The sequence below is a fragment of the Scyliorhinus canicula genome, chromosome 16 (assembly GCF_902713615.1).
Source record: "Scyliorhinus canicula chromosome 16, sScyCan1.1, whole genome shotgun sequence".
NCBI lineage: Eukaryota > Metazoa > Chordata > Chondrichthyes > Carcharhiniformes > Scyliorhinidae > Scyliorhinus > Scyliorhinus canicula.
In genome coordinates this window covers 115,494,246-115,520,779 of record NC_052161.1, presented here as the reverse complement: position 1 = coordinate 115,520,779, position 26,534 = coordinate 115,494,246, and the positions used below count along the sequence as shown (strand labels likewise).

Below are 26,534 nucleotides of genomic sequence, written 5' to 3'. Positions count from 1 at the left end.
GCCTTCAGTAAACAGTGTACTTGAGGAAACCTAAAAGCTCAACCTCAAGGGGCAGCACCCTACCCCCATGCGCAGGCCACGTGCAGTCCGTGGGAACCACCATCTTTAATGCCACCCGCCATGTGCGCCCCATGGGCACCGCCATCTTCGGCGCCATTTTGGACGGTGCCTCAGGACCCCTGCTTGTCTGGAAGTGCGTCTGGCCGTTCATCGCCCGCCGCTACCTCCACCACCGCTGACGAGCCCGGGCCTCCCAGCATCTGCCGCAGATCGCCTCGGTCACCCTGGACCAATCCCGGCCCTGCAACCTCGCGACCACAACGACAACAGTGAAAATCGATGGGCACAAGACGTCCTGCCTTTTTGACTCCGGGAGCACAGAGAGCTTCATCCACCCCACGACGGTAAGGCGCTGCTCCCTCGCGGTACACCCCGTTACCCAGAAAATCTACCTGGCCTCCGGATCCCATTCCGTGGAAATCCGGGGATACTGCATCGCGACCCTCACCGTCCAAGGCGTAGAGTTTAGCAACTTCCGGCTCTACATCCTCCCCCACCTCTGCGCTGCCCTGTTACTCGGCCTGGACTTCCAGTGCCACCTCCAAAACTTAACCTTAAAATTCGGCGGACCCTTACCCTCCCCTCACCATAAGCAGCCTCACGACCCTTAAGGTCAATCCACCTTCCTTGTTTACGAACCTCACCCCGGATTGCAAACCCGTCTCAACCAGGAGCAGACGGTACAGTGCCCAGGACAGGACCTTCATCAGGTTGGAGGTCCAACGGCTTCTGCGGGAAGGCATCATTGAGGCCAGCAACGGCCCCTGGAGAGCCCAAGTGGTCGTAGTAAAGACTGGGGAGAAGACCAGGATGGCCATTGACTGCAGTCAGACCATCAATCGGTACACGCAGCTCGACGCGTACCCCTTCCCACATGGTCAATCAGATTGCACAGTATCGGGTCTTTTCCACAGTGGACCTGAAGTCCACCTACCACCAGCTCCCCATCCGCCTGGAGGACCGCCAATACACTGCGTTCGAAGCAGATGGCAGCCTCTATCATTTCCTCAGGGTCCCCTTCGGCATCACTAATGGGGTCTCGGTCTTGCAATGTGAGATGGACCGAATGGTTGACCGGTACGGACTGGGGGCACCTTCCCGTACCGAGACAATGTCACCATCTGCGGCCACGATCAGCAGGACCACAATGCTATCCTCCTAAAATTTCTCCAGACCACCAAACTCCTTAATCTCACGTACAATAAGGAGAAATGCGTGTTCCGCACCAACCGCTTAGCCATCCTTGGCTATGTCGTGGAAAATGGAGTTCTAGGGCCCGACCCCGACCGCATGCGCCCCCTCATGGAACCCCCTCTCCCCCACTGCCCCAAGGCCCTGAAACGATGCCTGAGGTGGGTCCCTAACTATGCAGACAAGGCCCACCCACACATTCAGTCCACAGTTTTTCCCCTGACGGCTGAGGCCCGCCAGGCCTTAAACCGCATTAAGCCAGACATCGCAAAGGCCACGAGTCCCTCCCCTTCCAGGTCGAGAGCGACGCATCGGACGTAGCTCTGGCCGCCACCCTCAACCAGGCGGGCAGGCCTGTGGCCTTCTTTCCCCGCACCCTCCATGCCTCCGAAATTCGGCATTCCTCTGTCGAAAAGGGGGCCCAAGCCACTGTGTAAGCTGTGCGGCATTGGAGGCATTAGCTGGCCGGCAGGAGATTCACTCTCAAAGAAAAGAACAAAGAACAAAGAAAATTACAGCACAGGAACAGGCCCTTCAGCCCTCCCAGAGATAGAGTTGGTAACAGGGGCCAACGGACTGTTGCCTTCATGTTCAATAATACATAGCGGGGCAATATCAAAAACGATAAGATTTTGAGGTGGAGGATTGAGCTTTCCACCTATAATTACAAGATTTTGTATCGCCCTGGGAAGCTCAATGAGCCCCCTGATGCCCTATCCCGTGGTACATGTGCCAGCACACAAGTGGACCGACTCTGGGCTCTCCACGATGGCCTCTGCCACCCGGGGGTCACCCGGTTCTTCCATTTCATCAAGGCCCGCAACCTGCCCTACTCCATTGAGGAGGTCAGGACTGTCACCAGAGACTGGCAGGTCTGCGCGGAGTGCAAGCCGCACTTCTACCAGCCAGATTGAGTGCACCTGGTGAAGGCCACCCGCCCCTTTGAGCACCTCAGCATGGACTTCAAAGGGCCCCTCCCCTCCACCGACCTCAACACATACATTCTGAATGTGGTCGATGAATACTGCCAGTTCCCTTTCGCTATCCCATGCCCTGATATGACTTCTGCCATGGTCATTAAAGTTCTCCACAGTATCCTCACCCTGTTCGGTTTGCCCACCTACATCCACAGCGATCGGGGATCCTCCTTTATGAGTGATAAGTTGCGTCAGTTCCTGCTCAGCAAGGGCATTGCCTCGAGCAGGACGACCAGCTACAAATCCCGGGGAAACGGGCAGGTGGAGAGGGAGAACAGGACGGTCTGGAAGGCCATCCTGCTGGCCCTGCGGTCTAAAAATCTCCCGGTCTCCTGCTGGCAGGAGGTCCGCCCCGACGCGCTCCACTCCATCCGATCACTCCTCTGCACTGCGACTAACGAAACCCCCCATGCACGTCTCTTTGCCTTCCCCAGGAAGTCCACCTCCGGGGTCTCGCTCACAACATGGCTGACTGTCCCTGGACCCATCCTCCTCTGCTAACACGTGCGGACCCATTAGTCAGACCCTTTGGTCAAAAGGGTCCACCTCCTACACGCTGAACATTCAGCCACTGAACATAGATCATAGATCATCATAGAATTTACAGTGCAGAAGGAGGCCATTCTGCCTATCGAGTCTGCACCGGCTCTTGGAAAGAGCACCCTACCCAAGGTCAACACCTCCACCCTATCCCCATAAACCAGTAACCCCACCCAACACTAAGGGCAATTTTGGACACTAAGGGCAATTTATCATGGCCAATCCACCTAACCTGCACATCTTTGGACTGTGGGAGGAAACCGGAGCACCCGGAGGAAACCCACACACACACGGGGAGAACGTGCAGACTCCACACAGACAGTGACCCAAGCCGGGAATCGAACCTGGGACCCTGGAGCTGTGAAGCACTTGCGCTATCCACAATGCTACCGTGCTGCCCTTAAACATTCAAACCTGCTGATGAGAAACGCGTTAGTTCCGGGCATAGGGTCTGATTACATCCGCCAGCGTTTCGTAGAAGGGGCCACGCTGGACCTCGCGGCGACCAAGAAACTAGCGCTCTTGCTCACGGTCGCCTCACGCAACGCACAGGTTTATGCCCCCGACCGCATGGCCCATCCCCCTGTGCATCGTGGATCCCGCCAACGACCACCCCTCGTGGACCCCATCAGTGACCGCCCCCAGCCAACCCCAAGCCTGCGCCGCGCGGCAGCCAACCAACCCCGGGGGACCCAAGTGCTACCACTGCGGACTGACAAAACACATCCGGCAGCGCTGCCCGGCGTGGAGCGCGCTCTGCAAGGCCTGTGGCGAGAAGGGACATTTCGCTGCAGTGTGCCAGGCCCGCTCAATCACCGCTATTGTCCCTGCACCCCCCACATGCGGCCAGTGGGCTCCGCCACCTTCCTCTCCTCAAACCACGTGCGGCCCAAGGGCACCGCCATCTTGCTCCACCCACAAAAAGTGCCGCCGCCATCTTGCTTGCCTCAGAACCAATGGGTGACGCCATCTTGCCTGCCCCAGGACACGTGCGGCCTGTGGGCGCCACCATCTTACCCGCCTCAGGGCCCCTGCCCGTTGGGCACCTCATCGGGCCACTCATCGCCTGCAACCGCCGCCGACCAGCCGCGCCTCGCTTCCGTCACGATCGACCAGTCTCGATCGCACAACCTCGCGACGGCGTCGACAAAGGTGAAGGTCTACGGGCACGAGATATCCTGCCTTTCGGACTCCGGGAGCATTGAGAGGTTCATCAACACCGATACGGTAAGGCACTGCTCCCTCAAGGTACACCCCGCTAACCAAAGAATCTCTGTGGCGATCCGGGGATACTGCACCGCCACACTCACCATCCAGGGCGTAGAGTTCAGCGGCTTCCGGCTCTACGTCCTCCCCAACCTCTGCGCTGCCTTGCTACTCTGCCTGGACTTCTAGTGCAACCTCCAGAGCCTAACCATGAAATTTGGCATGCCCCTACCACCCCTTACTGTTTGCGGCCTCACAACCCTTAAGATCGACCCGCCTTCCCTGTTTGCAAACCTCACCCCGGATTGCAAACCCGTCACCACCAGGAGCAGACGGTACAGCGCCCAGGACAGGACCGTCATCAGGTCTGAGGTCCAGCGGCTGCTGCGGGAAGGTATTATCGAGGCCAGCACAGCCCCTGGAGAGCCCAAGTGGTAGTGGTGAAAATAGGAGAGAAAAACAGGATGGTCGTTGACTACAGTCAGACCATCAATCGGTACACGCAGCTCGACACGTACCCCCTTCCACGCATATCTGATATGGTCAATCAGATTGCACAGTACCGGGTCTTCTCGACAGTGGACCTGAAATCTGCCTACCACCAGCTCCCCATGCGTAAGGTGGACTGCCCATACACTGCATTTGAAGCAGACGGCCGCCTTTACCATTTCCTTAGGGTTCCCTTCGGCATCACCAATGGGGTCTCGGTCTTCCAATGGGAGATGGACCGAATGGTTCACCGGTACGGGCTGTGGGCCACTTTCCCGTACTTGGAAAACGTCACCATCTGCGGCCACGACCAGCAGGACCACGACGCTAGCCGTTCCAAATTTCTCCACACTGCCACTCTCCTCAGGAGAAGTGTGTGTTCAGCACGAATCGATTAGCCATCCTCGGCTATGTGGTTCAGAACGGAGTTCTAGGGACTGACCCCGATCGCATATGCCCCCTCATGGAACTCCTTCATCTCCACTGCCCCAAGGCCCTCAAACGATGGCTGGGGTTCTTTTCGTACTACGCCCAGTGGGTCCCTAACTATGCGGACAAGGCCCGCCCGCTTATTCACTCTACCGTTTTCCCCCTGACGGCCGAGGCTCACCAGGCCTTCAACCGTATCTAGGCCGACATCGCCAAGGCCGCGATGCACACAGTCGACGAAACGCTCCCCTCCCAAGTCGAGAGCGATGCATCAGACGTCGCTCTGGCCACCACCCTCAACCAGGCAGGCAGGCCCGTGGCAATCTTTTCCCCCACCCTCCATGCCTCCGAAATTCAGCACTCCTCCGTCGAAAAAGAGGCCCAAGCGATTGTTGAAGCTGTGCGACATTGGAGCATTACCTGGCTGGCAGGAGATTCACTCTCCTCACTGGCCAACGGTCGGTCGCCTTCTTTTTTAACAACACATAGCGGGGTAAGATCAAAAATGATAAGATCTTGAGGTGGAGGATCGAGCTGTCCACTTTTAATTACGAGATTTTGTATTGCCCCGGTCAGCTCAACGAGCCCCCCGATGCCCTGTCCCGAGGTACATGTGCCAGCGCACAAGCGGACCGACTCCAGACCCTGCACGACGATCTCTGTCAGCCAGGAGCCACCTGCTTTTACCACTTCATTAACGCCCGCAATCTGCCCTACTCCATCGAGGAAGTCAGGGCGATCACCAGAGACTGCGGCTCTGCGCGGAGTGCAAACCGCACTTCTACCAGCCAGACCATGCGTGCCAGGTGAAGGCCTCCCGCCCCTTTGAATGCCTCAGCGTGGACTTCAAAGGGCCCCTCCCCTCCACCCACCGCAACACGTATTTTCTTAATGTGGCCGACGAGTATTCCCGATTCCCCTTCGCCGTCCAATGCCCCGATATGACGTCTGCCACTGTCATCAAAGCCCTCAACACTATCTTCGCTCTGTTCCCCGCCTACGTCCACAGCGACCGGGGATCCTCATTTATGAGCGATGAGCTGCGCCAGTACCTGCTCAACAGGGGCATTGCCTCGAGCAGGACGACCAGCTACAACCCCAGGGGAAATGGGCAGGTGGAGCGGGAGAATGGGACAATCTGGAAGGCCGTCCAGCTGGCCCTACGGTCCAGAAATCTCCCGGCCTCCCGCTGGCAGGAGATCCTCCCCGCGCACTCCACTCCATTCGGTCGCTTCTGTGCACTGCGACTAATGAAACCCCCCATGAACGTCTCTTTGCCGTCCCCAGGAAGTCCACCTCTGGGGTTTCGCTCCCAACATGGCTGGCAGCTCCAGGACCCGTTCTCCTCCGCAAGCACGTGCAGCTCCACAAGGCGGACCCGTTGGTTGAGAGGGTACAGCTACTCCACGCAAACCCGCAGTACGCCTACTTAGCGTACCCGAAGGCTGCCAAGACACAGTCTCCCTCAGGGACCTGGCACGAGCTGGGGCCCCACACCCCCCCCCCCCCTCTGCCGCTGCGCCACTCATCCTCCCCCCAGCGCACCCCACCACAGCCCCTACTCCAGGACAATCCGTCCTCCCCTTGCTCCCACCCGGGGATGAAGCGGATTTCGACACGCTCCCAGAGTCACCGAAGACCAAGCCGACGCCTGAGTCGCCACGAGCACTGCGGCACTCTCAACGACAGATCAAGGCGCCCGCTCATCTAAATTTGTAACCTTCTCTGTAATTTAAAAACCAATCTGTATGTATATAGTTCTCCACCACCCCCGCTGGACTCATTTTTAACAGGGGGTGAATGTGGTAGATCCCTGCCTGCTGGCTCCGCCCAGTACGCGGAGTATAAATGTGTGTGCTATCCGAACAGCAGCCATTTCGCCAGCTGCTGTAGGAGGCCACACATCTCTGTGTAATAAAGCCGCGATTACTCTCGACTCTTGTCTCGTTTTAATTGATAGTGCATCAGGCAGTGGAGAAGTAGATTGTCTTTTTGATACAGGAGCGGAGCTAACATGCTATCCTCGAGAATATGAAAAAGTATTTCCTCTGGATTACAAAAAAACTGTGGCCCACGGTATTGAGGGTGATCTATTATTGACTATTAAAATAACTCACTCTCACAGGCAGCCATGTGCTAGAGCTGCCTGGACATCACAGCGGCGCTCCTCAGCGTGGCCCAGTCACAGCAGGCCATTGCTGAGAGCTTTGGCGGCATTGCCTAGGCTGGCGTGGCGCACATTCAGAAGGAGGTGGCCCACACACAGAGGGACATCGCCCAGACCCAGAGGGACATGGCTGATGTGGCACAGACCCTTAGTGTGGTGGCACAATTGCAACATGATGTGGTGCAGTCCCAGACGGAGATGGTCCCCTCCCTCCTCCGTGCTCCATGGTCACGAGCATGCAGACCCTTCGAGACCAGAGTGGGCCTCCAGGACTGGCAGCGCCAGCTATTGGGGGGGCCTCAGGGGATGGCTCCGCTCCCCCCCCTCCCCCCCCGCCCCATAGAGTAGCCCAGGGACCATTGGGCACCCCGAGGGAGGAGGAGGTTCTGGGGCCCGTGTCGGTGACCCCCGCAGGGGAGGTGTCGGAACACCGCAGCACCACAGACCCCCCTGTCCCTGGTATATCTGGGGGGCAGCGGGCAGAATCGGGCGGCATGCCACCCGGGACGCCCAAGCAGCAGCCGGGCCCAAGCAGGCCGGGCCGCCCCAGGAGACATGCGCCAATGGGGACCCATGTTGCGGGGCAGGAGTCACAGCAGGCCGCCTCCACTCCTGCTGTACAGTCTGGAGAAACACCTCGGCATAGTGTTAGGGCTCCGTAAGGCCAGAAAGTTAGACACCAGGTAAGTTTGCACGGGTGCAGGGCACAGTTTAGTTATCGGGGCTCGGGTACAGACTGTATATATTTGTTCACAATAAACATATGTTCACACCGTTCAAACCTGCTTCTGTACTCTGTCTGGTGGGTGTGGGGGTGGAGCAGTCAGTGCTGACCTGTGGGAGTGGGGGGTGGGGCGAGTTAAGGATCCGTGGTGGGACCATGCTCCTCCCCCCCGCCCTGACCGTCCCCAGCACTCCCTGCCCAGCTATTCGACAGGACCGTGTGATGGACCTGCCAGCTCAAATGCAGGGATCACCCGGGTGAAGGTGCTACTGTGGGCATGTCAGACATTCTCAAACAATGTGGAGCATGGAGCTCATCGCAAAGTGGGCTGTCATCATCCTCCATCCCATGGACCATGGACTGTCACTGATAATCCAGTGCCCCCAGCTCGTAGCGCCGCAGGTATGTATAACAGAGCGGGTGTGCATGCGGGTGGTTTGGTGGTGTGGGAGGTGATGGGGTTTGGTGGTGTAGGAGGTGAGGGTGTGTGGGATGGTGGTGTCCCCACTCGGAAACTGGAAGGACCCCATCGTGTAGAAGTTGGGGGCGACCGTCACCTTGATGGTCACCGGGAGCGGGTGTCCTCCCCAATACCCCTGCGGTCCCAGGTGTGCCATCATCTGGCAGACATGTCGTACTGTCTCCCTGCTCATCCGCAGTCTCCGTCTGCATGCCTGGTCCGCCAAGTCCTCAAATGACAGGGGGTTGCGGTACACGTGGGGCCTCATCTGGCACCTCCTTGGTATCTCCTCCTCCTTGTCCTGTTAGCCCGCCCTCCAGCCTGTGCGGCTGCCATTTGCCTCGCTGCAGCCCGTTCCTCTGCTGCAGTCTACGCTGCTCTCTGAGCGGCCTCCGCTCATGCTGCCACAAGGCTTCATGCAGAGATGTGACCATCGCCACAATGGCCAGCATTGCGGGTTGATGTCCAAATGCCTGATGTCCAAAAGCCTTTCACCCCCTATTGTCTGCGGGGGGAGGGGGGATGAAAGGCCAACATGTTAGCATGGCGCATACACCCGTGCCCAAGCAGGTGCCATGGGCTACACGGTGGCCCCGGTTGGAACTGCGGGCCACACCCACGCATGTTCCCCTCCCCCATCCACCCCTGGAACCCAGCCCCATCAGTGCCCCCAGTCCTGGCGTCCGTCCCTGCTCCCAGGGGCACAGTTGGTGCCACAGACATCACTGGGGGTTGCCGTTGGTGTGGCCCTGTTTGTTCCCCCGGTGGGTAGCTGCCGATTGGGTGGGGTGTTCAGGGGCGGGAGTGGGCGGGCCGGTGTCACTGTGTGGAACTAGGGGTCGGGGTGGGTGGCCAGCAAGATGGCCACTATAATGGTGATCGGTGCCTGGGCACCGCCCCTGTCCTGAGGGGGACCCCGCACCGCCCCTGTCCTGAGGGGGACCCCACCCTCCCCCTCCTCCTCCCATCTCCCTCCCCTTCCCCGGCCATGGCAAGCGCCCCCACTGCAGCCAGCATGGCCGGTGTCCGAGCCGGCAGCCTACAGTCATCCCACGGCATTTCCTACCTCCTCTCTCTCGCTCAGCAGCCAGGACCACGCCGTCGGGAAATCAGCCCATCCAAGGCGCTGAATCGCGGAGGCCCCGGACTATCGGGCGTCAAGCTTGCTAATGATATGCCTAATGTATTTTCAGGCCGGGCGGCGAGTGCCGCATTTACACCATTTGGCCGGCGTCTACCTCGATTTTGGAGTCGGCTAACGGAAAATCGAACCCCATGAGTCTGGAAAAAGGGTTCCGTTCAGTAAAGCAGGAAACAGAGAGAAAGTCTCCAAATTAAAGACAGAGCTGACTTAGAAATGTTGGCTTGCGAGAAGCCAGATATCCAAGGTGAAAGATGTTGGTGAGACCACACTGAAGCCTGTGAAGCGGTGATGTTCTGTTAATAGAATCATAGAATCTCTGCAGTGCAGGAGAAGACCTTTCAGCTTATTGAGTCGGCACCGACGCTCTGAAAGAGCACCCTACCCAGGCCTCCTCTCTATCCCTGAAAGTGCATCGAATCTGCACATCTATGGACACAAAAGGGCAATTTGGCACAGCCAATCTAGTTATCTGTAGTTATATTGGTAGCTTATGCATCCAGATCAAAATTCCCATATGTTGATCAAAAATATGCTGGAATCATGCCTTTAGTCTGAAAACATGACTCCTTGGGCTGGATTCTCCTCTACCCGGCGGGGCGGGGGGTCCCGGCGGGATGGAGTGGCGTGAACCACTCCAGCGTTGGGCCGCCCCAAAGGTGCGGATTTCTCCACCTTTAGGGGCCAAGCCCTCACCTTTAGGGGCTAGGCTCGCGGCGGAGTGGTTGCCGGCCGGCAGAAGTCCGCGCATAACCAGGAGCGTCAGCGGCTGCTGACGTCATCCCCGCACATGCGCTAGGGGGGGTCACCTCCGCGTCGGCAATCGCGGAGGCTATAGCCAAAGCGGAGGGGAAAGAGTGCCCCCACGGCACAGGCCCGCCCGCGGATCGGTGGGCCCCGATCGCGGGCCAGTCCACCATGGGGGCACCCCCCGTGGCCAGATCGCCCCGCGCCCCCTCCAGGACCCCGGATCCCGCCCACGCCGCCTGGTCTCGTCGGTAAGGGAGGTGGTTTAATTCACGCCGGCGGGACCGGCATTACAGCAGCGGGTTTTCAGCCCATTGCAGGCCGGAGAATCGCCAGGGGGGGCCCGCTGACCGGCGCGGCACGATTCCCGCCCCCGCTGAATCTCCGGTGCCGGAGAATGCGCCGGCTGGCGGGGGCGGGATTCACGCCGCCCGGTCGGAGATTCCCGCCCCAGGTTCCCGTCAATCGTTTTGACTTAAATCACCTCAACAAGGATCTCAAAGATCCCAATTTAGACAGGAAACATCAGTGCTTGAAACTGACACACACGAACATCATTCATACACAAGCAGTGAAACATCTCAAGTGCTTCGAAACAACAATAAACAAATGAATTACATAAATATCCTTGCATTTTCCTTTCCATGTTCAGGTATCTGTAATTAAAATCTCAAGGTCAATTCCCCAGAAAGATAAACCCTAATGATAGGGGCAGCATGGTAGCATGGTGGTTAGCATAAATGCTTCACAGCTCCAGGGTCCCAGGTTCGATTCCCGGCTGGGTCACTGTCTGTGTGGAGTCTGCACGTCCTCCCCGTGTGTGCGTGGGTTTCCTCCGGGTGCTCCGGTTTCCTCCCACAATCCAAAGATGTGCGGGTTAGGTGGATTGGCCATGATAAATTGCCCGTAGTGTCCTAATAGTAAGGTTAAGGGGGGGAGTTGTTGGGTTACGGGTATAGGGTGGATACGTGGGTTTGAGTAGGGTGACCATGGCTCGGCACAACATCGAGGGCCGAAGGGCCTGTACTGTTCTATGTTCTATGTTCTATAACATAACTCTGCAAATCTCCACATAACAAACGAAACACACCCATTCTTTTGCTCGTAAAGTTCACAGTTAATCATCAACCTTCTCTCACTGCGACAGAATCTTCTCATATCTTGCCCAGTTGGTCGGCAATTCTTTCTGGGGAATTGACCTTGAGATTTTAATCACAGATACCTGAAGGCAACATACCCAGACCAACGGGTAAAACTTTGGGGCAGTTAGGGAAAATAATGAAAAATAAAACAGTAAAAATAAATAGTCTCACACCACAAAAGCAATGCACCTCACCAGAAGGTTTCGGTCAGGAAAATCTTGCAATCCCTGATCTCGAGAATCCAGCACAACAGGGAAGCACTTGTGAGAGGTCTCTATGCAACCAAATTCATCCTGTAGGAATTTAAACTAATCAGTATGTCCCAAAGTGTTTCCCAACAAGTTAAGTAGTTTTTTATAAAAATATTTTTATTCAACATTTTTACAGTACCTGACAAACAAAAAGACCAGTAGACACTGGAACAGGAACAGAAACGGTGGCAAAATATTAATCTTGACTGCCTGCACATGTCCAGCCAACGACAAAGAGAGACTATCCAACCTCCCTAGAACCTCCTTCATTTTTCCTACCAGGCTTGTGAAATTTAGCTTACAGAGTACAAGTTAAGTAGTTTTGTATTGTGGTCACTGTTGTCATGTAAGAAAACACAGATAATTGCACTCAGCAAACTCCCACACAGCCATCATGTACTGTATTAAGTTTTTAGTCACCAATGTTGAGGGACAAATATTGGCCAGAACATAAGGATAGTTCTCCCCCCTTTGTCTGGTAGCTCCATGCCATTTTTTACATCCACCTGAGAGGGCACACAGGAGCTCAGTTTAATGTCTAATTTAAAGAGCGCCTCTGAGAGAGTGGCATTCCTTCAGTACTGCGTTGATGTGCCAGCCTTGATCTTGTGTTCAAGTCTCTGGAGTAGGACATAAACCTTCTGACTAGAGGCAAGAATACTACTACTGAGACAAGAGCGGCAATGAGGAAACAGTGAAAGAAACAAAGAGTGAGGCAAAAGGAACAACTAAGCTGAACAAAATGTGAAACGTGTAAGAGTAGATTGAAGAAGCTAAACATACAAATGAATTGACCGACTGATTAGGGGGCAGCTGCAAACCACATTTATAAGAGGACAGTCAGACAGAGGGAAAAGAGACAATGAGGGAGGAAAAGATCCAGCAACAAATAGAACAAAATAGAGTCATCGCAAAAGAATTTAGGCGGGACTATCCAGCCCCAACTGCCAGCAGGATCAGCCAGTCCCGCTAAAAGTTAGGGGATCTTTGGCTGGGCTGCCGACTCTCCTGGACGGCACGATAGCACAGTGGTTAGCATTGTTGTTTCACAGCAGGGACCCGGTTTTGATTCCCAGCTTGAGTCACTGTCTTTGCGGAGTCTGCACGTTCTCCCTGTGTCTACGTGGGTTTCCTCTGGGTTCTCCAGTTTCCTACCACAAGTCCCGAAAGACTTGCTTGTTTGGTGAATTGGACATTCTGAATTCTCCCTCTGAGTACCCGAGCAGGTGTCGGAATGAGGCGACTAGGGGATTTTTACAGTAACTTCATTGCAGTGTTAATGTAAGCCTACTTGTGACACTAATAAATATTATTATTAAATCCTTGCCGTTGACTTTTCATCTGAGCAGTACCTTGGAACTCTGTATTCTCCAGAGGCAACAACCAAATATTTTTTAAAAATTCTTTTTAGGGAATGTGGACATTGCCGGCTGAGCCAGGGGGCATTTAAGAGTCAACCACATTGCTGTAGTTCTGGAGTCACATGTCAGCCAGACCAGGCCAGGGCTGGCAAATTTCCTTCCCTCAAGGACATTAGTGAGTCAGATGTTGTTTTACGACAATTAACAATGTTTTCATGTTCATCATTAGACTCCAGGGGTGGAATTCTCTGACCCCCCGGAGGGTCGGAGAATCGCCCAGGGCCGGAGTAAATCCCACCCCCCGCCGTGGCCGGAATTCTCCGCCACCCGGGAATCGGCGGGAGCGGGAATCGCACCCTGCCGATCGGCATGCCCCGCACGGCGATTCTCCGGCCCGCGATGGGCCGAAGTCCCGCCGCTGACAGGCCAATCCCGCTGATGTGGTTTCAACCACCTCTGGTGGCGGCGGGAATGGCGGTGCAAGCGGGCCCCCGGGGTCCTGGGGGGGCGCGGGGCGATCGGACCCCGGGGGGGTGCCCCCACGGTGGCCTGGCCCACGATCGGGGCCCACCGATTGGCGGGCGGGCCTGTGCCGTGGGGGCACTCTTTTTCTTCCGCCGCCGCCACGGCCTCCACCATGGCAGAGGCGGAAGAGACCCCCCACCGCGCATGTGGCAGTGGTGACGTCAGTGGCCGCTGACGCACCAGTGCATGCGCGAACCGGCGAAGGCCTTTCGGCGAGCCCCAATGCCGGCTGGCGGGCGTCAAAGGCCATTGGCGCCGGTTTTGGCGCCAGTCAGCGTGGCGCCAACCACTCCGGCGTGGGCCTAGCCCCTAAAGGTGCGGAATTCTCCGCACCTTTGGGGAGGCCCGACGCCGAAGTGGTTGCCGCCACTCCGCTACGCCGGGACCCCCCGCCCCGCCGGGTAGGGGAGAATCCCGGCCCAGATTTTTATTGAATTCAAATTTTGTCACCTGCCTTGTTGGAATTCCAACACAGGTCCCCAGAGCATTACCCTGAGCCTCTGGATTGCCAATCCAGTGACAAATCCACTCCACTACATCCTCCCCTGTCATTCCTTTCCACTAATTAAAATTAATCCACATATTACCTCAACTTGCCAGGGTTATAATGGAAAAGTGATCTGTTTTTTCAAGAAACATGTGACGCCTTATAGTGCTTGGTGTGCACCAGTCAGACCTAATGAAAGATGATTAAGCCAGTTGTGTAACAAATAAATTCAATTCAGCATTGCAAGGAACAAAGATGGAAGCCATACCATGGGAATGACCAGAACAGGAGACAGTGCTGAGAACATTGGCGTCAAAGAAAGGAATTTTCAAAAATTCATTTATAGGATGTGGGCATCGCTGGCTAGGCCAGCATTTATCGCCCATCCCTAATTGCCCTCGAGATGGTGGTGGCGAGTTGCCTTCTTGAATCGTTGCAAATTAACGACTGGATGTACCGTAGTGAATCGAGTGCCACAGGTTGGGCAGCAGAAGTTTGAAAGTGTATTTGAAAGTAACTTGGGAGAGAGTCCACTTTCCTGAAGCAGTTTAAAAGGAAGTGCGATGGGAAGGAGGTGTAAATGGCCCTGTATGCTGTTAACTGTGCATTAATTATATTTAATTGTTTGCAGGTGGTGGGCATTAACTGAACATCCCATTCTCAATCTCCTATTAATAGACATGGACTAAAATTGTGATTGTAGGAATAGGAAGTGTGTGTTAGTAATGTGTGACTATATAAATAAATTGAAGTACGTAAACTCAGTTGTATCCTTCACTAACTGAATTTTGGTATAGAACGTCAGCAATTATGATAAATAGATTGTTATATTCCAAAAAAGTAGTTGGTGAACGATAGAACCGGAACAAATTTTTACACACAATGAGAATTTATTTGCAGAGTGACACATCATAAACATCCGCCTACTAACCCAACGACACAGTTTCAGCTTGTGCTTACTGAGTTTAAATTGTGTAATTGGGATTCAAGCTTAATTGAAAGTAGCCATGGACAACACTAAATTTTATTGGTCATAACTTTAAAGTGTCAACTTACATTTTTCAAATAAAGTGAACATAAAAAGAAAAGTTGACCTCCCAATTCTTTAATTGCTGCTGGATATGGCAGAATGTTCAGAAAAAAGTGCTCTATCAGTCTGCAGGTCCCATGAAACTTCCTTCTTGAAGGTTACTGCTCAGTAAAACCTTTGATTGCAAAGTTGGGGGGGGGGGGGGGGGGGGGGGCGAGAGGATTGGACGATTGACGTTCACTATTCCACTTCTCTGGAGTTTGCACTTTTAAAAAAAAATCTCAGGAGTCTATTCCACCTATTGAGAAGGGATGGTGGAAGATCTGATGAATTATATATTATAAACCTGTACTCTACCCAAAATTACCCAATTATATAATTACACTAGCATTGTTTTAAATTTATTGTGATTTAGGAACAGAAGAACAGGAGTTGACCATTCAGTTTCCCTCAAGCTCACTCTGCATTCCAAATAGATCAGTGCTTTTCAAACGTTTTTTCCTGCGACCCCCATTCACAGAATGGCCGACTCTTGCGATCCATCCAATTTCACAAAATATTCTCCATAGTTACTTTTAAAAACGTCACACTCATTGTTGGCACTTCTGTATTATGATTGCAAAATTGTAAATTGACCTGCTGTTTCACCTGAAGCGACAGCTCCACCCTGACCTTTCTAATGGATGTAACTCAGCATTCTTCCGTATCTTCGCACCCATTATTAGCATTTGGACATTTGACAGCAAGTGCTGGTAAGGTTATCAAGCTCAATATTGCACAGTTTTAACAACGTCATGTTCACTCGTTCAACACCCAACACGATCTCAGATAGGAAATTAAACTCAAAACACCAACTTCAGAAACAGGAATCCTCACAGCTGAACTAAAAACACTCAGACAGAATGTCATTGGACACCTGTTAGCATTTGATTGGGTGGAGTGGCGGTACTTGTTTTGGGAAGGTTTGGGTTTGGGCTGAGATTTGTGGCATGGGTGCGGTTGCTGTATGTGGCACCAAGAGCGACGGTGAGGACGAATGATATGAGCTCACGAAGCTTTGACTTATACAGGGGTATGAGGCAGGGGTGCCCGCTGTCACTGCTGCTGTTTGCGCTGGCCATAGAGCCATTGGCGATGGCTCTCGGGGGTCGGCAGAGTGGCAGGGGATAATGAGGGGACAGAGGGAGCATCAGGTGTCGCTCTATGCCGATGACCTCTTGCTGTATGTTTTGGATCCGTTGGAGAGTATGGGAAGGATTATGGGCCTGTAGGGGAGTTTTGGAGGGTTCTCGGGCTACAAGCTGAATGTAGGGAAAAGCGAGGTATTCCCGGTGCATGAGCTGGCACAGCGGGCTAATTTAGGGGGGATGCCATTTACGGTAGCGAGGGATAGGTTTAGGTACTTGGGGATTCAGGTAGCGAGGGAATGGACGGGACTCCATAAGTGGAACTTAACGAAGCTGGTGGAGGAGGCCAGGGAGGATCTTAGGAGGTGGGATACACTGCACTTAACATTGGCGGGGAGGGTCCAAGTGGTGAAAATGAATATTCTGCCGAGGTTCTTGTTTATCTTTCAGGCTCTCCCAATCTTTATACCAAAGACCTTTTTTCGGAAAGTGGACACAATTATCTCTGACTTTGTATGGGCGGGGAAGGTGCCGAGGGTGGGGAGGACTCTGCTACAGATGCAGAGGCAGCAGGGTGGTTGGTGTCGCCAAACTTGCGTCATTATTATTGGGCGGTGAATGTGGGCATGGTGCGGCGGTGGTGGGAAGGAGAAGGGGTAGAGTGGGTTAGGATGGAGAGGAATCTTGTAAGGGGTCTAGTTTGAGGGCTATGGTAACTGCAGCATTGGCAATGGCTCAGAGTAGGTACTCAGGGAGCCCAGTGGTGCGGTCCACGGTGAAGATTTGCAATCAGCTGAGGAGGCATTTTAGGGTGGAAGGGATGTCGGTGCTAACGCACCGGGGGAGATGGATAGTGTACACAGGAGGTGGAGGGAAGTGGGACTGGTCAAGATGAGGGATTTGTATTTGGAGGAAGGGTTCGCCAGTCTGGAGGAGCTAAAGGAGAGGGTAGAGCTGCCGAGGGGTAGTGAGTTCAGGTATCTACAGGTTAGGGACTTTGCACGAAAGGTCTGGAAGGGGTTCCCTAGATTGCCGGGATACACCCTGCTGGAGCGACTGTTGCTTCCGGATGTGGAAGGGGAGGGAAGAATTGGGGATATATATAAGTGGCTGGGGGAGCAGGGAGGCGAGAGGGTGGTGAAGATCAAGGAGAAATGGGAAGCGGAGTTGGGAATGGAGATCAATTGGGGAGTATGGAGTGAGGCACTGCAAAGGGTAAACGGGACCTTCTCTTGTGCAAGGATGAGCCTGATACAGTTTAAGGTGGTGCACAGGGTACATATGACTCGGGCAAGAATGAGTGGGTTCTTTCAGGGGATAGCAGATGAGTGTGAGAGGTGTGGGCGGGGGCCAGCGAATCATGCGCACATGTTTTGGGGTTGTGAAAAATTGGGAAGATTCTGGGCGGGGGTGTTCGTGGTCTTAGCCAGGGTAGCGGAGGAGGAGGTGGACCCGAACCGTTTGGTGGCGATATTTGGGGTTTCAGAGAAGCCGGAGCTCATGGAGAGGAGGAAGGCCGATGTCTTGGCCTTCACCTCTCTGATTGCACGGCGATGAATTTTGCTGGAGTGGCGGTCGGCATTGCCAGGGGGGTAGCAGCTTGGTTGGGTGACCTGTATGACTTCCTGTGGGTAGAGAAGATAAAGTATGAGTTAAGGGGCTCAGCGGGGGAGTTTGAGAAAAGGTGGGGGATGTTTGTGACCGTGTTTGAGGAGCTGTTCGTCGCAGGGGGGTGGGGGGGGGGGGGGGTGATGGAGAGGGGGTGGGGTGAAAAATGAGAAAAATCTGTACAAACTGTATAGTTGATTGCTGGGAAGAATGTTTCCCGGGGTGTTTATTTGCTGTAACCTACTTTGATACAAGTTTGAATAAATGGCTTTAAAAAAAACCGAAGTACGTCATTCAGGCGAAGGAAGTAGTCTACCTGGGTTATCGGGTGGACCGCGAAGGTTTGCACCCCGTCGCGGAGAATGTGCGCGCAATTCAACAGGCCCCCGCCCCGACTGACACTGCGCATCTTTGTTCTTTTCTCGGCCTCGTAAACTATTATGGGAAGTCCCCCACCCGGCAACTACGCTGGCCCCATTGCACCTTCTGTCAAAGAAGAATCACACATTGTCTGGGTTACTAACCCACTATGATCCTGGAATGCCTTTGCTCATCACGTGTGATGCATCCCCGTATGGTATTGGGGCCGTCCTGGCCTACAAGATGGAGAACGGGGCTGAGCGTCCGATAGCTTTCACCCCCCGCACATTGACTGCAGCGGAAAGGAACTACGTGCAGATTGAGAAGGAAGGTCTGGCGGTGGTCTTTGCGGTGAAACGCTTCCACCAGTGTGTGTATGGCCACCACTTCACTATCGTGACTGATCATAAGCCTCTGCTGGGACTTTTCCGAGAGGATAAGCCAATACCGCCCATTCTCTGGAGCACAAACCAGGAACCCAGCTAGGGAATGCCGACACACTGACCCAATTGCCTTTATCAACCGGCCCCATGTCGACCCCCACGACCGGTGAGGTGGTTGCAATCCTAAATTTTATGGACTCCTTGCCTGTCACAACATCACAGATCCGTGAGTGGACCCAGATGGAGCCAGTCCTATCAATGGTTCGGCACATAGTCCTGTATGGTGAACAGCATAGACAGCTCCCAGGCGAGTTGCGGGCATTTTCCTTTAAGCTGCCAGAATTTAGCGTGGAAGACGGTATCCTCTTGTGGGGGACGCTTGTGATTGTCCCGGAAAAAGGACAGGAGCGGATGCTAAGAGACTTGCACAATGGGCATCCGGGTGTGACCAAAAGCAAAATGTTGGCCCGGAGTTATGTCTGGTGGCCAGGCCTCAACAACGACGCTGAGAAGGTGGCCCAAAACTGCTCCATTTGCCAGGAGCATCAGAAGCTTCCGCTGGCCGCGCCCCTACATCACTGGGAATGGCCAGAGCGGCCTTGGGCGCGCTTGCATGCGGATCTCGCCGGCCCTTTTCAAGGATCTATGTTCTTTCTATTAATCGATGCCCAGTCTAACTGGTTGGAGGTGCATAAGATGGTAGGCACAAAGTCCTGCACAACAATCGAGAAGAAGCGTTTGTCTTTCAGTACGCATTGCCTCCCCGAGGTGCTGGTCACAGACAACGGCACTCCGTTCACAAGTGAAGAGTTTGCAAGGTTCATAAAGATGAACGGCATATGCCATAGCCGCACTGCTCCATACCACCCGGCTTCCAGTGGGTTGGCGGAGCGCTCAGTACAGACATTCAAACGAGGCCTAAAAAAGCAGTCTTCCGGGTCTACGTTTTTTGTTTTCATATAGGACCACTCCACATGTGGTGACTGGGGTAGCTTCTGCGGAACTCCTAATGAGCTGGAGACTTCGCACCCGCCTTAGCATGGTTTTCCCGGACATTGGCGCAAAAGTACGCTGCACTCAAGAGCGGCAGGGACGTGGTTTTTCTTGGCATCGGCCGATTCGGCAGTTTGCGCCCAGTGACCCAGTGTTCGTTCGGAATTTTGCTGGTGGTGCCCAGTGGGTCCCTGGCATTATCTTTCGCCAAACGGGCCCTATCTCTTCCAAGGTGCAAGCCCAGGGCTGTCTCCAGCGCAAGCATGTAGACTACGTTCGGTCCAGAAGACCATCTCTTCCCCGTCCCAGGAGCTCATTTCTACAGCCACAGAGACCAGATACAGTGGAGAGTATTCCTCACAATCTTCCTCTGGTGCCGCACTCAAAGCCTGCGCAGGTCGTTGCAGAACCGCGTGGAGATAGAGAAGCTGAGATGACGGAGACAGCGGACACCGACTCCGAGATGGAGACACAGGACGCCTCGAAGGGGGAGTCCTCAGGCCCACGGGGCCGTGGATGTACAACCATTACACCATTCATCATGAAAGCGCCGTTCTCCGTCTCGTTACACGCCGCCCGATCCAGCGCCTCGTACAAATGGTGTCCGGCCTGCGGCAAAACGAGTCCAACACCCTCCTTCGCCAGGGTCTTCAGTAGATTCCTTGGACTTTGGGGGGGGGGGGAGGGATGTTATAATCTGCCTGCTTACCATTGGCTGGGGACTAATGACAATCCCACAATCCTTTGGGAGTATGAGCTTCCCCAATGAGGGGGGCGGAGAAATCATTAGCAGATTCCTGCATAAATAAAGCTGGCCAGTTTGGAACCAGGTAGAGAGGAGAGGAGCAGCAGCAAAGGAGTTGCTGTTGCTGCTATTGTGTGTATATATGTTATTGTAAATAAATGTTATTTCTTTCTATCCTTCAACTCGTGCTGGATTCTTCGTGGCCCTCACAAAAGAGGTGTTTAGCGTAATCTCTAAAGTGGTGCACGTGAAACTAGACCCGGACCCTTGGGAGGCCATATTTGAGGTGTCGGACCAGCCGGGGTTGGAAACGGGCGCGGAGGCAGATGTTGTAGCCTTCGCCTCGTTGATCGCCCGAAGGCGGATCCTGTTAGGGTGCAGATCAACCTCTTCACTCTGTGCCCTGGAGTGGTGTGGGGGTGGAAGGATGGAGGGATTCTACAATTCATGGGTGTTATTCATTACGCACTTTCGAGAATTGAATCACATCGAACATTAGGGGGGTTGGGGGCTGGAAGGGTTGGGGGGGTGGGGGGCTGGAAGGGTTGGGGGGTGGGGGGCTGGAAGGGTTGGGGGGTGGGGGACTGAGTGTTAATGGGGACTATGGGTGCTTCCTGATTCCATTTTGCCTTTGTTTATGTTAACATGCGAGCCAATGTCTGGGGTTTGGTGGGAGGATGGGATCGTTGATATGGGGATTGACATTTCATTCGTTACTGATTATAGTTTATTGCTGGGTGTAAATTTGGGAGAAAATGTGAAAAAGGAGGAGAATAAAAAATATTTTTATAAAAAAGAGACAGGAAAGCTGTAGTCCATGTCCGTGAGGAGACGGATCTGCGACCTCACATACGCGCCGCAGGACCTGACAAGTTGCAGGTCCCGCAGCGCGCTCTTCTTCTCTCACCAGCCCCAGGGCCGGGTCCTCATCGAGCTCCGTAAGGCGTGACTCCAGATCGAAGATCTCTCCGGCCAATTTGGTGATCTTGGATTTCCGCGTCGCCGTCGACCCCTTCGCGTTCCCCTGACAGAAGGCACGGACGTGAGTCTTGCCTAGGTCCCACCATAGCCTCAAAGCAGAGGAAGCCTCCCAGCTTTCTTCTCCAGCCAGCCCAGAAATGGCGAAACGAGACCAGGAACTGCTCCTCCTCCATTAGCAAGTTGTTGAAATGCCAGTATACGGACTGTTTTTGATTCCGGGTTGGGGCGAGCTCTGCCCACACCACGTGGTGATCCGAGCATGGCACCTGCTCCGCAGAGGCCTTCGGAATGCTGGCCAAGAACGTCTTAGAAATGTAAAGACGGACTTCCGGTGGCGGCGATGTCCGAGTGAGCCGCACATTCGGTGGGCTCTCACTCCGGCGGGACTGAACAGCTGTTTCCCCGCGATAGCGGGACCACGGAGGCGGCAGAAAGGCTGCCGGGAACAGAAGAGGAGAGCGGGCTGCAGAAAATGAAAGTGTGGGAGGCCAGCAGATGAGGAAGAAAGAGAGAGAGACGGAGGCAAGGAGGAAGCTGACCTGCAGGGTAAGATGGCGGACCCACGGACCTTCCTTCCTCCAGGACAAAGGGAAAAAAAAGTTTGGAGTTGCTGAGGAGGGACAGCTTGGACCCACTTCAGATGCCCAGGAGGGGGTAAAAATTTAAGGTGCTGGGCAAAGGAAAGCGGCAGCGAAGGCGCTGAGGAGCGGGCTGCGGCATATGGAACAGCGGGATTCCAGAAGGCAGAAGAAGAAGGAGAAAAAGGGACAGAGACAAGGACCTGAAGAAAATTACCTGGGACCTAAGATGGCGGACACACGGACCCCGGACTCAGCAATCCAGTTGGCGCTGGATAACATGCTCCAGGTAATGAAGTCCAGTTTTGAAGCGCTGAAGCGGGACAGCTTGGACCCAATCCAGAAAGCGGTGGATCAGCTGAACCAGAGGATGGACGCCCAGGATGTGAAAGTTAAGGAGCTGGGAGAGGCGGTGGAGGAGCAGGCGGATGCGCAAACGGTTGCAGCGGTAGAAGTGGACGGCCTGAAAGAGCGGCAGAGAAGACTGCTGGACAGAGTGGAGGAGCTGGAGAATAGAGTCCGCAGGAACAATCTGAGGATGGTCGGCCTCCCGGAGGGGGCGGAGGGAGCTGATGCTGCAGCGTTTGTAGCAGACCTGCTGAAGCAGCTGATGGGAGCCGAAGCCTTTCCACGACCGTTGGAGCTGGAGGGGGCACACAGAGTGCAGGCAAGGCAGGGGCGGCCGGGCGGACCCCCCGCCCGATGGTGATTAGGTTCCACAGGTTCGTGGACAAGGAGCGGGTGCTGCAGTGGGCAAAGAGCGCCAGGAGCAGCACGTGGAACAACAGTGTTCTCCGCATTTATCAGGATCTAAGCCAGGAGGTGGCTCAGCGGCGAGCAGCCTTTAAGAATGTCAAGGAGGTGCTGTTCAAGAAGCACGTGAAGTTTGGTCTGCTGTTCCCAGCCCGGCTATGGGTCACGCACCAGGGTCAACACCACTACTTCTCCGAGCCCGAAGAAGCGATGGATTTTGTGAGGGACCTGGGGCTGGTCCCGAAAGGAGGCCCCAAGGACGCGAGTTAGGGCCCGAGGATTTTTGTGGGAAGGAACGCCGAATGTGCCTGGACCGCTGCTCAACGGTTTGCTGGGCCAAAGGGGCCAAGCGGAACATTTGAGACTCTTTCCTTTGTTCATGGACATTTATGTGCTTTTTCTCTTTTTTCTGTGGTTTTTTTTCCCTTTTTATGGGTTTTTTTTGTTTTTTTTTTATTTTTATTTTTTCCTGTTTGGGCTTTTTGTGCAGCTCGTGGAAGACACTGGAACCGGCTTGCCCCAGTGGGTGGGGAGGAGGGCGGGGAAACAAGGGGAATGGGACAGGAAGGCGCCGGAGTGTTGAGTCACCGGGCTAGCAGATTGGCTAGTCAAGGAAGTCAGATGGGGGGGGAAGTAACAGCCAGTAGATGGCGGGGGTGGGGGTATCGGGGGATGGGGTTAGGGGAGGGGGGGGTTGTTCTGCTGACGGGAGAGGGACTTGAAATAGGCACTGGAAAGGAGGTCGAGGGTGGAGGCAGCCAAAGGGCGGGCCTGGAATGGCGCGACGCACGGGTCAGGGGCCGGCCCGAGAAAGGCTATGGCTGACCGGCGGGGTGGGGGGGGTGGGATGTGCCCCCCGACCAGGCTGATCACCTGGAACGTCAAGGGACTGAATGGGCCGGTTAAGAGGGCGTGGGTGTTCGCGCACTTGCGGGCCCTGAGGGCGGACGTAATTATGTTGCAGGAGACACATCTGAAAGTGTCAGACCAGACCAGGCTAAGGAAGGGCTGGATTAGCCAGGTCTTCCACTCGGACTTGGACTCGAAGTCCAGAGGGGTGGCAATCATGATCAACAAGCGCGTGCAATTTGAGGCAGAGGGCATATCTGCAGACAGGGGGGGCAGATACCTGATGGTACGGGGCAGACTGGAGGGGAGAAGGGTGGTGCTGGTGAATATATATGCCCCGAACTGGGATGATGTGGACTTTATTAAAAGAGTGCTGGGGAAGATCCCGGACTTGGATTCTCGCAAGCTAATAATGGGAGGGGACTTTAACATGGTCCTTGACCCGACTTTGGATCGGTCGGGTCCCAGAACGGGTAGACTCTCAGCAATGGCAAGGGAGCTGAAAGGGTTTATGGGGCAAATGGGGGCAGTGGACCCCTGGAGAGAGGGACAGCCAACAGGAAGGGGCTACTCGTTTTACTCGCACGTCCATAAAGTATATTCCAGGATAGATTTCTTTGTAATAAGCAGGGACTGTATGGGGGAGGTAAAGAACACGGAATACTCAGCAATTACCATTTCAGACCATGCCCCGCATTGGGTGGACCTGCAGTTCGGGGGAGCGAGTTATCAACGCCCGCAATGGAGGCTAGATGTGGGACTGCTGTCGGAGGAGGGGATCTGCGAGAGGCTTCGGAAATGTATAAAAAATTACCTGCAGGTGAATGACACTGGGGAGGTCTCAGCGGCGACCGTGTGGGAGGCGCTAAAGGCAGTAGTTCGGGGGGAGCTGATTTCAATTGGGGCCCACAAAGCCAAGGCAGACCGGGCAGAGATGGATAGATTGGTCAGGGAAATGGGCCGGATAGATGAAGAGCACGCGGAGTCCCCGGGGGAGGTTTTACTCAGGGAAAGGCGGAGGCTACAGGCGGAACTGGGGGCACTATCCACGAGCAGGGCCGTGGAACAGCTTAGGAAGGCGAGGGGAGTGGTGTACGAGTATGGGGAAAAGGCTAGCAGACTGTTAGCGCAGCAACTCAGGAGGAGGGAGGCGGCCAGGGAAATAGGTAGAGTGAGGGACGAGGGGGGGCGCAAAGTGGAGGATCCGGCAGAATTGAATAGGGTATTCCGGGACTTCTATCGTAAGCTGTATACTTCGGAGCCGCCGGAAGAACCGGAGGGGATGAAAAGGTTTCTGGACGGGTTAACATTCCCAACAGTTGGGGGGGGGCAAGTGGAAGAGCTGGGCGCCCCGATTAGAGTAGAGGAGGTATTGGGGGGCCTAAAGGCCATGCAGTCGGGGAAGTCCCCGGGGCCGGATGGATACCCAGTAGAGTTTTATAGGAAGTTCTCTGAGCTGGTGGGCCCGGTCTTGGCGAGGGTTTTCAATGAGGCAAGGGACAGAGGGACCCTGCCGCCGACAATGTCACAAGCCACCATATCTCTGATATTGAAGCGGGGTAAAGACCCGGAGGTGTGCGGGTCGTACAGGCCAATCTCCCTGATTAATGTAGACGCCAAGCTCCTGGCAAAGGTACTGCCGGGGAGAATGGAGGACTGTGTACCGGAGGTGATTGGGGAGGATCAAACTGGGTTCGTTAAAGGTCGGCAGCTGGCGGCCAATCTGAGGAGATTGCTCAACGTGATAATGATGCCCCCGGCGGGTAGAGATGTGGAGGTAGTGGTGGCAATGGACGCCGAGAAGGCCTTTGACCGGGTAGAGTGGGACTATCTATGGGAGGTGCTCGGACGGTTTGGGTTCGGGGAGGGATTGGTGGATTGGATCAAATTATTATATCAGGCCCCGAGGGCCAGCGTCAGGACTAACAGAGAAGTGTCGGAGTACTTTAGGTTGTACCGAGGGACCAGGCAGGGCTGCCCGCTCTCCCCGCTGCTGTTTGCGCTGGCCATAGAGCCGCTGGCGATGGCGCTGAGAGCCGCAGAGGGTTGGAAGGGGATGGTGAGGGGCGGGGTTGAACACAGGGTTTCTCTTTATGCAGACGACCTGCTCCTGTACGTGTCGGACCCAGTGGCCGGGATGGGAACTATACTAGGAATGCTGAGGGAGTTCGGCCAGTTCTCAGGATACAAATTAAATACGGTCAAGAGTGAAATGTTTGTGGTCCAGGCAAGGGGCCAGGAGAATAGATTGAGAGGGCTACCGTTTAGGCTGGTTGAGGAAAATTTCCGGTATTTGGGAATCCAGGTGGCACGAGACTGGGGCAGGCTGCATAAGTTAAATTTGGCCAGGGTGGTGGAGCAAATGAAGGGAGAGTTTCGGAGATGGGATGCACTCCCGCTGTCGCTGGCAGGGAGGGTGCAGACTGTAAAGATGACAATCCTCCCTCGATTTTTGTTTATTTTTCAGTGCCTCCCGATCTTTATCCCACAGTCCTTCTTCAAAAGAGCTAACGGGCTGATCATGAGCTTTGTCTGGGCGGGAAAGTCTCCGCGGGTAAAGAAGGCGATGTTGGAGAGGAACCGCAGCGAGGGAGGGCTGGCTTTGCCGAGTCTGGTCAATTATTACTGGGCGGCCAACATCGCTATGATAAGGAAGTGGATGGTGGGTACGGGGTCTATTTGGGAGCGGGTGGAGGCGGCTTCGTGCAGGGGCTCCAGTTTGGAAGCCCTGGTCACGGCTCCTCTACCGCTGCCGCCGGCCAAGTACACCACCAGCCCGGTAGTGGTGGCGACCCTGCGGATATGGGGCCAGTGGAGGAGGCATGTGGGGGAGATGGGGGCGTCTGTCTGGGCGGCAATCTGCGACAACCATCGGTTTGCCCCCGGCAGTATGGATGGGGGGTTCCGAGTATGGCGGCGAGCAGGGGCGGGAAGGGTGGGTGATATGTTCCTGGAAGGGAGCTTCGCGAGTTTGAGGAGCTTGGAGGAGAAATTTGGGGTGGTAAGGGGAAATGATTTTAGATACCTACAGTTGCGGGACTTTGTTCGTAGACAGGTCCCATCTTTCCCGCGCCTCCCGCCAATGGGGATCCTAGACAGAATAGTCTCTGGGAGGGATGAAGGGGAGGGTAGAGTCTCGGGTATTTATAAGGTGCTCATGAGGGAGGAAGGGTCCCAGACAGAGGAACTGAAACTTAAATGGGAGGAGGAGCTAGGCGGGGAATCCTAGG

At 54.8% G+C, this 26,534-nt stretch overlaps 1 long non-coding RNA gene across 1 annotated transcript in view; it reads left to right on the top strand.

Annotated features, from left to right (window-relative positions):
- The window catches only part of LOC119950591, a 58,212-nt gene extending 45,195 nt beyond the window's left edge, over positions 1-13,017 (top strand). The window contains exon 3 of the long non-coding RNA XR_005457364.1: positions 12,936-13,017. This is a non-coding gene — a long non-coding RNA (uncharacterized LOC119950591). The remainder of the gene's footprint in view (positions 1-12,935) is intronic.
- The last annotated feature ends 13,517 nt before the right edge of the window (positions 13,018-26,534 follow it).